Genomic DNA, 14,611 nt, shown 5'->3' with positions numbered 1-14,611 from the left:
ATCTTGCTTATGTCCGCGCATTCCTTGGAGCTCTGCTCTTACGTACCAGTAGTGAGCATAATGATTTCCCTTCGGGCACAGAGTGGTTTTGCTTTGTAGTTAGTAGGTGATGGTCTTTATCTTCCTTTAACTGTGAGAAAGCCCACTGTCTGTATATTGATAGCTTATGAAGCACAGCTTGATTGTTTCGTTAGTCTAACTGTGTGGATGGAGTTGTCCTCAAAGCACTGTGCACTGATTACAGTGCCTGGGTATTATTCCTTCACATTTGCAGAGCTCAAATAAGAAAGAGGGTAATTACAGCTTAGGAACCTGTTAGTCACTGATAGATTAAGACCTACTTGGGGTATGAAATGGAACAAGAAAATCTTATAACAACAAAACTGCTCGGTTAACCTTTACTAGTATAGTACCCAGGCACTCAATATTTACCTGCAAGTTCTTATAACATATGTCCTGTGTCTAGTCTAAAAAGTGAAGAATGAATGCCAGCCACAAATTCACTTACTGACGTGTGTGGATTTCTACAGAATGCTAGTAAGATTTTTACAATTATTTGCTGATTTTTGGGGAGCGTATTCTATTGTAGTTAGGTATGAAGTAGAAAGCTCTGCTTAATTTCTATTGTATGGTTCAAAGTTGAACACTGAAAAAAACCAAAATATTTACTCTGTCATAAGTCTTTGTTGGCTTAACTAAATTTCCTTGTATCCGAGCATGGAAAATTGTTTACAACAGCCAATAGAGTGCTGCTGTAAGGAGAAGCACAAAGCTTTCGAGTACTGTAGGGTTTACTATGGACTGTGTGTACATGGGCCTATGTAGGATTGAACTAAGCAGGGACTAAGTCCAGAGGAAAGAAGAGCGCATAGGTGAATGTTCTCAAAATTAACATGCTAGCTGGGGTGCTTTTTCCTTTCCCTCCTACAGAATTCTTTAATTCTTAAATGATAAGGCCTTCTAGAGAATGTTAATTGATAATTTCAATGAATACTACCCAGAAAATAATAAATTTTAATATATTACATTAAAATATGCAGTAGTGATGGATTTTAGTGTTTTCTCTTTTTGGTTTTTTGATCATGAATACCAATTAGATTCTGCCTAGAAAAGTCATGTCATTTATACATTTTCTTTTTTAAGACTTGTAGAAATTGAAAAGCAATACGTACAGCTGCTTTTCACTGTGGTTATATCCTGTGAAGCCTCTGGTAGGCTGCAGTAACATCCTGAACCACCGTGTTTAAGGCTAAGTCTCTCCAACATTACCAACTAGTTTCTCCTGTTACCAACATTTAATCAACCAGTACGTAAACTTGTTTTAGCTGTCTCTATTTAAAAGACATGTTAATATATGTTGTTGATTCCTTAACTTATGACCAATAGACTATTAACTTCTGCCTGAATGAAGATTTCTAGTACATATTTTCTCCATGAGTGAAATCACTGCATTTGTACCCTTGAGGAACAGGAGATGGCATTTTAACTCTTCCTTTAGTGATTTTAAACAAAGTCACAAACAAAAGACCACAAGTGTAAAAAACAGACATTAAAAAAAAAAGATGCACGGCCTAGAAGACAGCCCTATCCATGCACTGCCAAGCTATGTATAATGGGCAATCAGGTTTTGCTGCTTAACACTTGGCCATAAAAGTACTACAGGCATATTTTTCAAATATGTACCCGCAGAACTTAGAATATAAAAATAGTGAAGACTGATCACATTTGTAGTTATGGCATTTAATCTATGGTACTCTTAGAGTCTCACCATATAGCCCTACCTATCCTAGAACACTATCTACATAAGCCAGATTGGCCTCAAATTCACAGAGATCCTCCTGCCTCTGCCCCCTGGAATAGAATTTATTGACAAATCATGTTCCAATATTGAGTAATGTTTTAAATATTTACTCAATCTGGAAATAAATAATCCCTAATCATATCGCTGGTAAAATGCTTTTTCTCCATTACAACAGTGTTTGAGGTCTGTCTGTCTGTCCAGTCAGTAATCCGGTGGGAGCACTTTTGCATGTCAGAGTCTGCTGAGGCACACCATGAAGGAAAGTCCAGTCTGCCACTGCGGAGCAACAGCCAGTGTGACGAGTGCTGGGCAAGGGTTTGCCAAATGTGCTAGGTCTCTTAGTCCCAGCTCCTCTGTGGTTGCTGCCCACTGAGGTGGACCTGAATGGAGGTGAGCAGTGGGCTCCTGTGCCTTCTGGCTTCTGAGTGGGTGACACTCAGATGTCAAATAATGTTCTGTTTTGTTTCTCATCTCTACAGTGAGGCTGCCCCAGCTGTCAAAGGTCACCACTTGCCCCAAATTTCTTTCCCTACTTTTGTGCTTGGCACCTTTTGTGACAAAGGGGGTATCTGTTGTGATGCTACCTGCATGCAGTCCCTAAAACTGCAGTTCTCTTTGCCTGTTCCCACACTTGACAAAACCACGTGTGTCTTCAAAGTATTGATAGAAAGCCGTCTTCTTTATATCCATGGACACACACACTCAGGTGTATGTTCCAGTGACATCAGGGACTTTCCACAGCTGTGAGTATCCTGTGTCTACTGTGAGGTAACTCTGGCCCAGAGAGTCCTGCAAACAAACCACCAGGGGAAGTGCTAGACTTGCAGATGTGTAGCGCTCCATGCTCACAAACATTAACATCTTTCTCTGTTCTGTACTATTTGGTTTATTCAAAAGTAACATACGCAGGGATTTTTGATTTGTTGTCTTGTGTAACTGCTGACTCCAAGTTTGAAGACAAACCAAATGTGTGTTTGTGTGTGTGTGTGTGTGTGTGTGTGTGTGTGTGTGTGTGTGTAAGTTTGGCATTCATGGATGCCTATCCTAATTAATTTAACTAGAGGAGATATTTATTTTTTTCAGTAAAGCACCCAGACAACAGTCTGATACATAATCACTATTCCACATATAATTGCTGTTCCACTGTTCCACACATACTGGTTTTCTTTGATGCTATACCTGGAAACAAGGCATTGTTCCATGGGGATAAGCAAGCAGAGCCAATATATGAAGACAGATGCTGTAAAATACTAAAACCTAACAATTTAGAATGCATGTTATCAACATACAGTATTGCCACACCTTGGGTTTCAGGTAACAGAATCATGAGAAAACTATTAACTCCACTACCTTCAATTTGAAGACAGGTGAATAAAGTTTAACTAAGTTTAAAAAAAAAAAAAAAAGAAAAGAAAAAGGAAGCTGTCTTCTGTTGGAACTAGAGCCAGGCAACTAGCTGCTTGCTAGATTCTCGTCATTGAAAGGAACCCAGAAACTTTGAAAGCATGGCCTGTGTATCCTAGCAGCCATGTCTGCAGATAACTGCAGAATTACATTTGCATATTCTACCTTCAGCTGTGCACATCTGTAGGACAGTCTGCGTATACTTGAACCTAGTTCAGAGTGCCTGAGAAGCTTAATTACGTGGCTTTTCTACCCTGCTATTTTCAACACGAAGAGTATATCTGTAAGGTTGCCATTTTAGAATTGGAGGAAGAAAATGCTTTCAAAGATTTGTGTGTGTGTGGGGGCGGGGGGGTGAAGTGTCTGGAGGCCAGGAGAGTATGTCAGATCTCTTGGAGCTACAAGTGATTGGGAGCTACCCAATGTAGGTGCTGAACTCAGGTGCACCCCTGAGTTCTGAGCCCCTGTGATCTCTGCTGTCATGATGTTTTAAAGGGGGAGGATGGGATATTTCTCTCAAATCAATTCATCATACTTACTTTGGCCTCATTTTTATTTTAAGGAAATACTAGACCACCTTTTTTTGTACCATAGACCCTATCTCAAAATAAGGTCAGTTTGTTTTTTCATTTGTTGTTGTTGTTGTTTTTAAGAGTGTTGCATGTAGCCACATGTGGCAAAGTTTGGACTTTGAATATGATTATGATTTAAGTAATTAGATTTGTCAGCATTCCACTCCAACAGCCAATGGTACTTTATTTAATGTAATTTGATCCTTAATATTCACACAGAGTGTTGTGTGATGCTGAGAGTACCTGTGGCTTGCCTATGCCATCACATACATGAATACCAGCTCAGACAGGGAATCTGGGAAGGGCTTGCCCTGGGAATATCTTGATCTGGAAGAACGAGATAGTAGTAGTATGTCAGAACAGGGAAAGTGCATCAAGATGTGTGTCCAGTTACTGTGTCTAGTGCTGAAATGACTGAAATGAAATGAAATGAGGAGAAAGTTTGTTTTAACTTACTTAAGTCCATTCCTGAGGGAAGCCAGGGGAAGGAATCTGGAGGCAGGAACTGTAGAGGTCATGGAGGAGTGCCGCTTACTGGCTTTCTCTCTATGACTTGCTCAACCTGTGTGCTTGCGCGCTCTCTCTCTCTCTCTCTCTCTCTCTCTCTCTCTCTCTCACTGTATTTTGAGGTTATCATGGCATCATTCCCCCTTCCTCACTTCAGACTCTCCTCTGTATCTCTCCTTGTTTTTCAAATTCTTAGCCTCTATTTTATTAATTTTGTTATATAAATACATAAAAACATACATAAAACCTGCTGTCAGTATAATGTTACTTGCATATATGATTTCAGGGCTGACCACTTCATATCAATTGGATATCAATTGATGTGTTCTTCCCTGGGGAAGACCAGATCACAGCATACCTCACTTGCCTGTAGTTCTTTGCGTAGGGTTGAGACCTTCCAGACTTTACCCATCCTGTGTTAGCATGTCTGTTCTCCTTGTTCAGTTCATGTTAGACAGTCATATGTGTGAGACTCGATGGTGTAGCTTCTGAATTTACTAGGAGACACAATCTCATAGCCAACTCCTAGATCCTCCAGCTCTTAGTCTTTCCAGCCCTCTTCTTTCTGGGTGGCCAGCTGAAGTTCTTCAGCAGAACTGTCTCTCTTCTTTGCAGCAGGAGGCTTCCTGGGGAAAAGTATAAACCTGGAGCGCTACTCTTTCAGGGCTGCACATTGGCCTGTAGTGATTCAGTGGATGTGTTTCACCTCCTTGGGTCCACAGAGACTTTCTCTGCTTGTAGCTTTGTATGTGCGTTTGTGTGTAAATGTGTATATGTACACACACAAATGTATGAGTGTTCATTCACGTGGTGGTGCACATGGGGTACATATACACCAGTATCAAAATGCATGTAGAAGCCTCAGGCACCACCCACTCATATTTCCTTTGAGGCAGACTCCCTTACTGGCCTAGAATGTGCCAAGCAAGCCTGTCTGGCTAGCCAAGAAGCTCCTGGAATGGCTTGTCCCTCCCTCCTCCAGCTGACTACTTAGCTTTGTCTATCAACTTGGCACAGCCTAGAGTCATCTGAGAGAGGAGTTGCCCAGATTAGATTGGCCTGTGGACGTGTCTTGATTGTTAAGTGATGCAGGAGGCCCAGTTCACTGTGGACAGTACTGTTCCTGAACTGTGTAAGGAAACTTGTTGAGGGGCTAGAACGATGGTGGCTCAATGTCAAGAGTTAAATACTCTGTACCTTCAAAGGACCAGAATCTTATCACCCATTCAGCAGCTCACAGCTCTCTGTATGTCTAGTTCCAGGGGGTCCAATGTCCTGTTCTGTCCTCTGTGGGCACAGACACACAGATGATGCTCATGCATAGACTCAGGCAGACATTCCCATGCACAAAATGAAAGTCAATCTTGAAAGAAAGAATGGTGCTGAGGATGACACAGCTAGTGTGTCTTATCGTCCTCCATGCCTCCTCCTGTACTGTTGGCTACAAAGTGAGTTCCTTAGTTGAAGGAAATGATGTCCCTTGGGCACCTGCTTTAAGTTGTCTCAGTAATGGACTATGGCTTTTCCTCTCCTAAGTTGCTCTGGAAATGGTGCTTGTCACAGTGCGAGAGATGAACTAGGGGATCAACACTGGAATTTCAAGAGCACACTGACAGGCCCAGCCTTTTTATGAGTTCTAGGGATCAATTTTTCCCTCATGCTTTTGAGGCAAACACTTTACCAACTGAACTGTCTTCCCAGCATGCACATATGCACACAGCACACACCATGACTATAAATGCCAAGACACAGTTATATACTTGCATAATTTCCTGATAGCAGATGTCTTAGTGTTTTACTGCTGTGAACAGACACCATGACCAATGTGAGTCATTTAATTGAGTCTGGTTTACAGGTTCAGAGGTTCAGTCCATTGTCATCAAGACAGGAACATGGCAGCATCCAAGCAGGCATGGCACAGAAGGAACTGAGAGTTCTACATCTTCATCTGAAGGCTTCTAGCAGAATACTCGCTTCCAGGTAGCTAGGATGAGGGTCTTAAAGCCCATACCCACAGTGACACACCTATTCCAACAAGGCCACCCCTTCTAATAGTGGCACTCCCTGGGCCAAGCATATACAAACCATCACAGCAGAGGACCAGCTCCTGACAAGGGGGAACTCCATTTCCCAACCCTTTGACAGATCATATTCTTATTCTACCCTGTATACCTTGAGAGGTATGATGGACGTTGCTAAGCCCTGTAAGTCCTATATGTTCTGGGAACCTGAATGGGGTGGGGTTGGAATGAGGAGACAATAGACACACATACAGAAAAGCTAGGAGCAGGTGAGCTGTGCTTACTCCTAGAAACTCAACCTTTATTACGGACCCCATGAGGAGGCGGGGCTAACCAGTCTCAGTGGGAGGTCTGTGCAGGGGCGCAGTCTCCGCTGTGACTATTCCCGAGTAGGAAGCTGTGGTCTACATCATTTAAACGCTGGTCTTAGGTAATGGCCAATTGTTTGTCAGGAATACTTGGACTCGAGGAAGGCATTGTCATTTCTATAGATCTGAAGCATTAAGGTTATTGATTGGATGAGCCCACATCAACAATACACATTCCCTCAGGACATCATCCACTCCCCACAGAGACGAAGGGGTACCAGTTAGACTGCCAGTATAGCCCCAGGTTGATATTGCAGGATACAGTCTCAGCTTTGGAACACCAAGGCAGAAAGTATCCTGCAAGAGTGCAGAGCAGCATCTTTTCCTTTCTTCATTCAGCCAGTACTGATTGAACCATAAAGCTGGAAACATGAGTGTTGTGTTTAATTTTAAAAACCATGCTTGCTCCTGCTAGGCTATGGGACTACAGCCTTTCGCCTGCTATCTAGTCAGCCCCCACAGCTCACTAAAGCTTTCCTGAGATCCCAGCTATGCTCCAAGAACAGCCACTGCCCGCATTCCTGAGAGTGTACTGCCGGATCCTCCTACTCTCATCCAGCTCTGGCCCATCAACAGTCCCTCCTGAGAACGCCCGCCACTCATGTTCCACTGGCTGACAGCCCCCTGTCCTCCTGCATTTGGCTCTGCTGACCACCAATGACTGTCCCACGGGTGTGCCCTCTCTCTTGCCCAATGAATCGTAGCAGATGGAAGACACCAGACAATCTAATATTTTAAAATCAGCCAGATGACACAACCTGTGGGCTTGGAATCTATTGTCCTGTGGAAAGCCAGCAGACTAGTCGCCATTACAAGATGGCGCCGGCTTCCGCAGGCGCTACTAGTAAACAAGCTGTGTGCGCATGTGCAAGCCAAGTATTCGCGCCAAGTCACAGCCCACCCCGGGGCGTGTATATGTGGTCATGGGCAGACAGCTTGTTTACTAGTAGCGCCTGTGGAAGCCGGCACCATCTTGTAATGGCGACTAGTCTGCTGGCTTCCCACATTGTCCCAAACTCAGCTATTCTGTATTAGAATTCATCCAGTGGCAGAGGCTGCCACCGGTTCTAATAGCCCCTAGGCCTACATGGTGTCTGTGTCTCTCCCTGCAAAGCCAGACGAAAGCCTTTTGTCTATCTCCTCTCCTCCTCTTCCTCCTGGGACCTGGAAAAACCACCTCTATGTCTTTGCCCAATGATTAAGCTTCTGCCGTCTTTATTTACCCAATCAAGAAACAATTAGGGATTCTCTGCCTACACATGAGACCTTGGAGTCTCTAAAGCCAGACAGAAACCCAGGAAGGAGCAGAGCTCCTCGTGTGCCAACAAAACAGGAAGAGATGCTCCTCTGCCCACAAAGCTGTCATCGCTGTCATCTGAAAGCTGTCCTTGTTAAGGATCTGGTAAGTCAAGTGCAGAGTGCAACCAATACAATGGTGTCTTTGAGAAAGAAGAGGAACATGGAGACCTTGGACAGGCAGGAGAGAACTGTGAGTAGCTCCTTAGCTGCTGCTATTCCTGACACCCCATGCTTCCTTCTTAGCATTGACAAGAACACTTTACCAGACTTGGAATGTTGCCTTCCAGGAGTTTACAAGCCCAAGTGGAAGACATCCATGATTTATTAGGACAGAAAGCAAAGGTACAAAAGAGTAACTCGGATGGACCTCTTGGTTTGAGAGACTCCAGCATCGAGTCTTACATCTGGGACAATCTCAAATAACAATTTGTTTGTCTCCTAAATATCTAGGGTTTTATCACCATTAAAGTTAAACATATCTAAAATAAATCATAACTTCAGAATAGACATCTGTTTACCTTCCTCCTGGCACATTAAAAAGAAAGGTCAAGAGGAAGCACAGAAAATATTGTTCTGTGCTGCTGAGAATAATCCTTTTTCCTTCCTGCTGGCTGTATTTTTTTGGGGAATGTGTGTGGAGGGGGTGGTGCTGATATGACATCTAATTACAGAATTTTTAAAAATTTCCAGCAGATGTATTCCAGGACTGGTACAACATCAATTTCTTCACACAGGCAAAGGCAACCAGAAACCCACAGTGAAAGGGGTTGTCTGTGGTCTTCTAGTGCTAGCCCAGCTTAATTGGGCAGTTAATTAAGAAATACTACTTAAGGGGCTGGGGATTTAGCTCAGTGGTAGAGCGCTTACCTAGGAAGCGCAAGGTCCTGGGTTCGGTCCCCAGCTCCGAAAAAAAAAAATACTACTTAATATTTGTGTGGTGTTGGTTTCATCTTGTTCAAAGTAAAGCATTTAAAACATCTAATTGGTTTTTTTGTTTTCCGTTTTAATTTTAAGTATACAACACATATATTGCTTATCTTGATAACTGTTTTATATATTATTACATTTATTGGCTTATTTATGTAAAGAGGGCTATGTACATAGCAAAGCATGTGTATGATGGTCAGAGAACAACTTTCATGAGTCAGTTCTCTTCTTCTACTTGGGTTGGGTTCCAGGGAACAAGGTTGGGGTTCCAGGCTTGTCTGCAAGTCCCTCTACCCATGCAGCCACCTCACTAGCCTTAAAGAAACTCTTAGCATAAGTGTGGCAATCTCAGGTAAACGTGTACAAATAAGAACCACAGTGTGATGGTTTGTATATGATTGGCCCAGGGATTGACACTATTTGGAGTAGGTGTGGCCTTGTTGGGTGGGTGTGGCCTTGTTCAGGTGGGTGTGGCCTTGTTCGGGTGGGCGTGTCACTGTTGGGGTGGGCCTTAATATCCTTGTCCTAGCTGCCTAGGAGTGAGTGATCTGCTAGCAGCCTTCAGGTGGAGATGTAGAACTCTCATCTCTTTCTGCACCAGGCCTACCTGGAAGCTACCATGTTCCCTCCTTGAGGATAATGGACTGAACCTCTGACCCTGTAAGCCAGCCCCAATGAAATGTTGTCGTTATAAGAGTTGCCTTGGTCATGGTGTCTCTTCACAGCAGTAAAACCCTAAGACACACACCGCCACTTTTGAAATCTTGAAAAACATTTGCCTCTCTTTACTTGGTGCAAATGGGATTGTTTTAAGAAAGCCATGTGTGGGGTTGGGGATTTAGCTCAGTGGTAGAGCACTTGCCTAGCAAGTGCAAGGCTCTGGGTTCGGTCCCCAGCTCCGAAAGAAAAAGAAAAAAGAAAAAGAGAAAAAAAAAAGAAAGAAAGAAAGCCATGTGTGCTTTTGCTCTTGTTTGGTTTGGGGATGCTAGAATTTGACCCTAGTGACTCGTACATGGTATGCTCTGAGCTCCAACCCACCCCTCTACTCTACTGCTGAACTACCTCCCCCAGCCCCTCTTGCACACTTTTGACTTTCAGCATCATAAGATCTATACTGTGTGTAGAAGCATCTCCCACATTATCTTGGTACAGATGACTCTCACTTCCTGTACGAGAGAGAAGTACACAAATAGTTATTCGAGTCCTCACAGACTGAGGCTCCACTTAAAACTCCATTTTCTTCCCCATCCACCAGAGTGTACAGAGCCACCACTCTCTGCCTACAAGAGTAATTTCCAGAAAACCCTAGTCATTGTAGCTCAGCCCTGTGAAGTATGTTCCTTTACTTGTCACAGTGAATTGGCTCAGGGTTTGCCGAATCCTTCTCTGTGTGCTCTTGTGCTGTGTGAGTTCTACTGCACAGGAGGGAGCTCAGACCACAAAGCAGAGATGAGTCCAGTACACAGGTTATTCAATGGCATGATCAAATTAGAAATGGTAAAGAAAAAGATACAAGGTGGTTTGAGAATTTTAAAACCAGCAGAAACTTCACCATTTGTGGGATCAGAAAAACTTTGAGATGGCGTTTGGTCTTCAGAGAACCAAAACAATCAACAGGACAATCTGTGTACAAAATCTAGGCAACGCCTATGGAGTGATGGTGTAGCAGAAGGCTGATCTCGGAGGATCACAAATTCAAGGCCAGCCTGCACTGCCTCTGACCTGGTTCAAAAACCCAACCAACCAACCAAACAAACAAACCTACAGGTATGCAAAGATAGATACTCAGGCATTTGTGGATAATATTAAATGAGCAGCTTGGATTAATCAGAGAAAATACCACCTGGAAAGCCAAGTGGAAATCTTATAGACTAACTCCAATGCCAAGATGAGGAAAGAAATATGTACTCGTTCTCCTCTGAGTTTCTGGAGCATGTCTAGACACTCCTCTTCCAACAGCTAAGTTCTACCTACCTTGCTTCTTTTTGGAGTATCAGTTCTCCTGGCTTTTAAAAAATCATACTCTTTTCTTTTCCCATTTTAAGTGTGTGATGTGCACGTGTATGTAGTCATGTTTGCATGTGATCACATGTGTATGAGTCTATATGCATATAGTGTACATGTAAGTTGAGTCCTTATTTTTTGAGGTCTCACAGTCAACCCCAGAGCTTGTGGATGGGACCATGCTTGCTGGTGACTTGCTCGGGGGATCCCCTGTCTCTGCCTTCCAGGGTTGGTATTACAAGCAGGTCAGCATGGCTCATGAGGCATTTACGTGGGCTCTAAGGATCTGAACTCATGCTAACAAAGCAAGTGATGTAAGCACTAGCTTACCCCCAACCTCCACCCCTGTTGGAGAAGTCTTATTCTCCACTGTACTTAAGTTCAGACTAGATTCTGGGCCTGGCACTCTTCTGACAATATTCCTATTGAGGTACTATGTACCGCGCAGAACTCAGTTTCAAGTAACTAAACCTACTCTGACTAGAGGAAGCAGAAAGAGGACTTCTGTGGAGGGGCATTGAATTAGTCCCAGGACTGAAAGCCAAGCTAAGACAGTGAGCATAGAAAATAAAACAGAACAAAGAAGTCTCCGGAAGCCTAAGACCAAGTCCCCAGAACAGGCCATCAGCTGTTTATGGTGGTTGAGCCCTCCCAGAGCATCTCTGTATAATTTGTCCTGGCTGCCCTAACTCTGTAAAAGTCAGGATCCTCATAGGAGTCGTCATCAGTTTGAACTTGATTTATATTTCTGGCTTCTCTCCCTGGAGCCAAGGTGAATTTGTGTTTATTCACCTTTTTACTAACAGACAAAGGAAGGCTTCTCTTGATGATTAGATTTAATTGTTAGCTTGATATAACCTAGAACCACCTAGAAAGAGGGTAGATTAGGTTGGCCTGTGGGTATGTCCGTGGCGGGTGGGAGGTGGGGGAGTCTTGATCCCCATCGATGTGGGAAGACCTTGGCTGAAAGTGGGCAGCACCCACTCTGGTTTGGGACCCTAGACTATATAAGAGGAAACTAGTAGAATACTGTGTGAGCATTTCTGCTCTTGAGTGTGGGTGGAACCAGCTGATTCCAGCTCCTTCATGCCTTGACTTCCCAGGAGTGACGAGCCTGGAATTATAAGTCAAATAAAGCCTTCCTCTCCTAAAGTTGATTTTCTTCTGTGTTTTATCACAGCAATATAAATGAAGCTGGTGCCATCTGTAACCTTGTGGTTCTCCACTCATCTTCTTTGTTCCCTGAAATAACAACTCTGAGATTTCTTATATGTGAATAGATGTCTAGGTGAATAGCGTAGCTTGTTCCCTAACTAGCTCATAACTTAATTATCCATTTATTCTATTCTAAGTCAGGTCTAGACTGGTTACCTGGCCATCAGTTTATTGTGATCATGTCTACCACCATTCAGGGCTAATCTTCTGTGTATGACTATGTCCCAAAATTTCTCTGTCTCCCTCTCCCCCCCCCCAGATGGTCCACCTTCTAATCCTGCCTCAGCTCATTGATCATAGGTTTTTTTTAATGACAGGTGATGCTCCCATACAGTGCAAGAGATTGTCTCTACACAATACAAAGAATAAATGAAGCGAAGAGTTGACTCTTTGGGAAAATCAACAAGATAGACAACCCCTTATGAAAACTAAAAGTCAGAGAGATGATATTTAAATTAATAAAAACAGAAACAAAATGGAGACATAACAACAGACACTAAAGAAATCCAAAAAGTTGTTAGGTCATGCTTCAGAAACTGTACTCCACAAAATTGGAAAGCCTAAAAGAAATAAACAATTTTGTTAAATCATTATAGTATATAAACAATTTAAATAGATCTATAACCATTAAGGAAATAGAAGCAGTCATTAAAACTCTTCCAATCAAAAAACCCCAGGGCCAGACAGTTTCAGTGAAAAATTCTACCCGATCTTCAAAGAAGAGCAAATATCAATACTCCTTAAATTATTCCACAAAATAGAAGCAAAAGGAACATTACCAAATTTATTTTATGAGGCCACAGTCACCTTGATATCTGAATCACACAAAGACTCAACAAAGGGGTTTGGGGATTTAGCTCAGTGGTAGAGCGCTTGCCTAGCAAGCGCAAGGCCCTGGTTCAGTCCCCAGCTCTGAAAAAAAGAAAAGAAAAGAAAAGAAAAAAAAAAAAGACTCAACAAAGAAAGAATTGCAGACCAATTTCTGTCATGAATATTGATACAAAAATACTCACATATCGAATCCAAGAACACATCAAAAAAAATCATCCACCATGATCAAGTAGGGTTCATCTCAGCAATATAGAGATGGCTCAACATACAAAAATCTGCCAATGTTATCTACCATATAAGCAAACTGAAAGGAAAAAGAAACACACGGTCATCTCATTTGATGCTGAAGAAGCCTTTGACAAAACCAATACTCCTCATGATGAAAGTCTTAGAGATCAGGACATATGGTAAACACAATGAAAAGCAATTTACAGCAAGCCTACAGCCAATATCAAATTAAATGGATGTAAATGGAGAGAAACTCAAAGCAATTCCACAAAAATCTGGAACAAGACAAGGCTGTCCACTCTCTCCATGTCTATTTGTCTTAGTCAGGGTTTCTATTCCTGCACAAACATCACGACCAAGAAGAGAGTTGGGGAGGAAAGGGTTTATTCAGCTTACACCTCCACATTGCTGTTCATCACTAAAGGAAGTCAGGACTGGAATTCAAGCAGGTCAGGAAGCAGGAGCTGATGCAGAGACCGTGAAGGGATGTTACTTACTGGCTTGCTTCCCCTGGCTTGCTCAGCTTGCTCTCTTATAGAACCCAAGAGTACCAGCCCAGGGATGGCACCAACCACAATAGACTGGGTCCTCCCCCTTGATCTGTACTTGAGAAAATATCTTACAGCTGGACCTCATGGAGTCATTTCCTCAACTGAGGTTCCTTTCTCTTTGATAACTTCAGCTTGTGTTAAGTTGACAGACAGAACCAGCCAGTACATGCACATATATGTGAACAGGCATGCACTCACATGCACATGTAAGTTTAAACAAGAAAGAGAGAGGAGAAGGCACGGATGGGAGTGGTTGCTAAAATCTGCTTTGTTGGAAGTAACTTTATTAGGAACCCCACTACATGTGGAAGATTTACTAGGGGGAGGCCCTTGCTTTTCTCGAGGGTCCATGGGTGCGTCCTGAGCTGAAAGCATCATTTCGCTGCTGGTACCCAGTATGAAAACTCATCACCTTTCCTCACTACACGAACCCTGGGTCATCGTATGCAGAGGTACAGTTACGGGAGTGCGTGTGGATGAGCTGGGGCACAGCAGGCAAGGTTCCCCGGGGGGAAGCATGTTCAGGCCACCAACTGTCCTGCATATGGTGAATGCATACATGTGGGCTTGCTGATCTGATGTGGGGGTGGGGGAGGGGTCACATCAGTAATTCCTGATAATCACAGACCAAGCAGGAGAAACATTATTACTGTGACGTAGTGCCAGTGAAGTGTTGGAGAACCCCCAAAACACACAGGAGCCAATCAGATGTAAATCTCAACAGGGCCTTTTTCTTAGAGGTAGCTCTGGCCCCTCAGCTCACCGCCAACACACAGGACAGTTTTTGGTAGAGAGGAGCCCGGAACATCTGTCGGGACAAGATTTATAGAGGCAGTAAGCACAGGGTGAGTGGGCAAGCATGTGATTGGAAAGCCACTGTGGC

General features: G+C 43.2%; 1 protein-coding gene across 2 annotated transcripts in view; it reads left to right on the top strand.

The window, feature by feature from the left end:
- Positions 1–7,590: 7,590 nt before the first annotated feature.
- Positions 7,591–14,611, top strand: part of Gpr160 (G protein-coupled receptor 160) — a 79,792-nt gene continuing 72,771 nt past the window's right edge. The window contains exon 1 of one of the 2 annotated variants that reach the window (XM_087630622.1): positions 7,591–8,075. The gene's annotated coding sequence lies outside the window, so the exon portion shown is untranslated. Of the gene's footprint in view, positions 8,076–9,441; positions 9,560–14,611 lie in introns of those variants that run through there. The other variant, XM_087630621.1, reaches the window with a different exon arrangement.

The sequence above is a fragment of the Rattus norvegicus genome, chromosome 2 (genome assembly GCF_021556685.1).
Source record: "Rattus norvegicus strain SHRSP/BbbUtx chromosome 2, alternate assembly SHRSP_T2T, whole genome shotgun sequence".
Classification (NCBI taxonomy): Eukaryota; Metazoa; Chordata; class Mammalia; order Rodentia; family Muridae; genus Rattus; species Rattus norvegicus.
The sequence above is the reverse complement of the archived record's forward strand: the minus strand, read 5'-3'. Positions and strand labels throughout refer to the sequence as shown.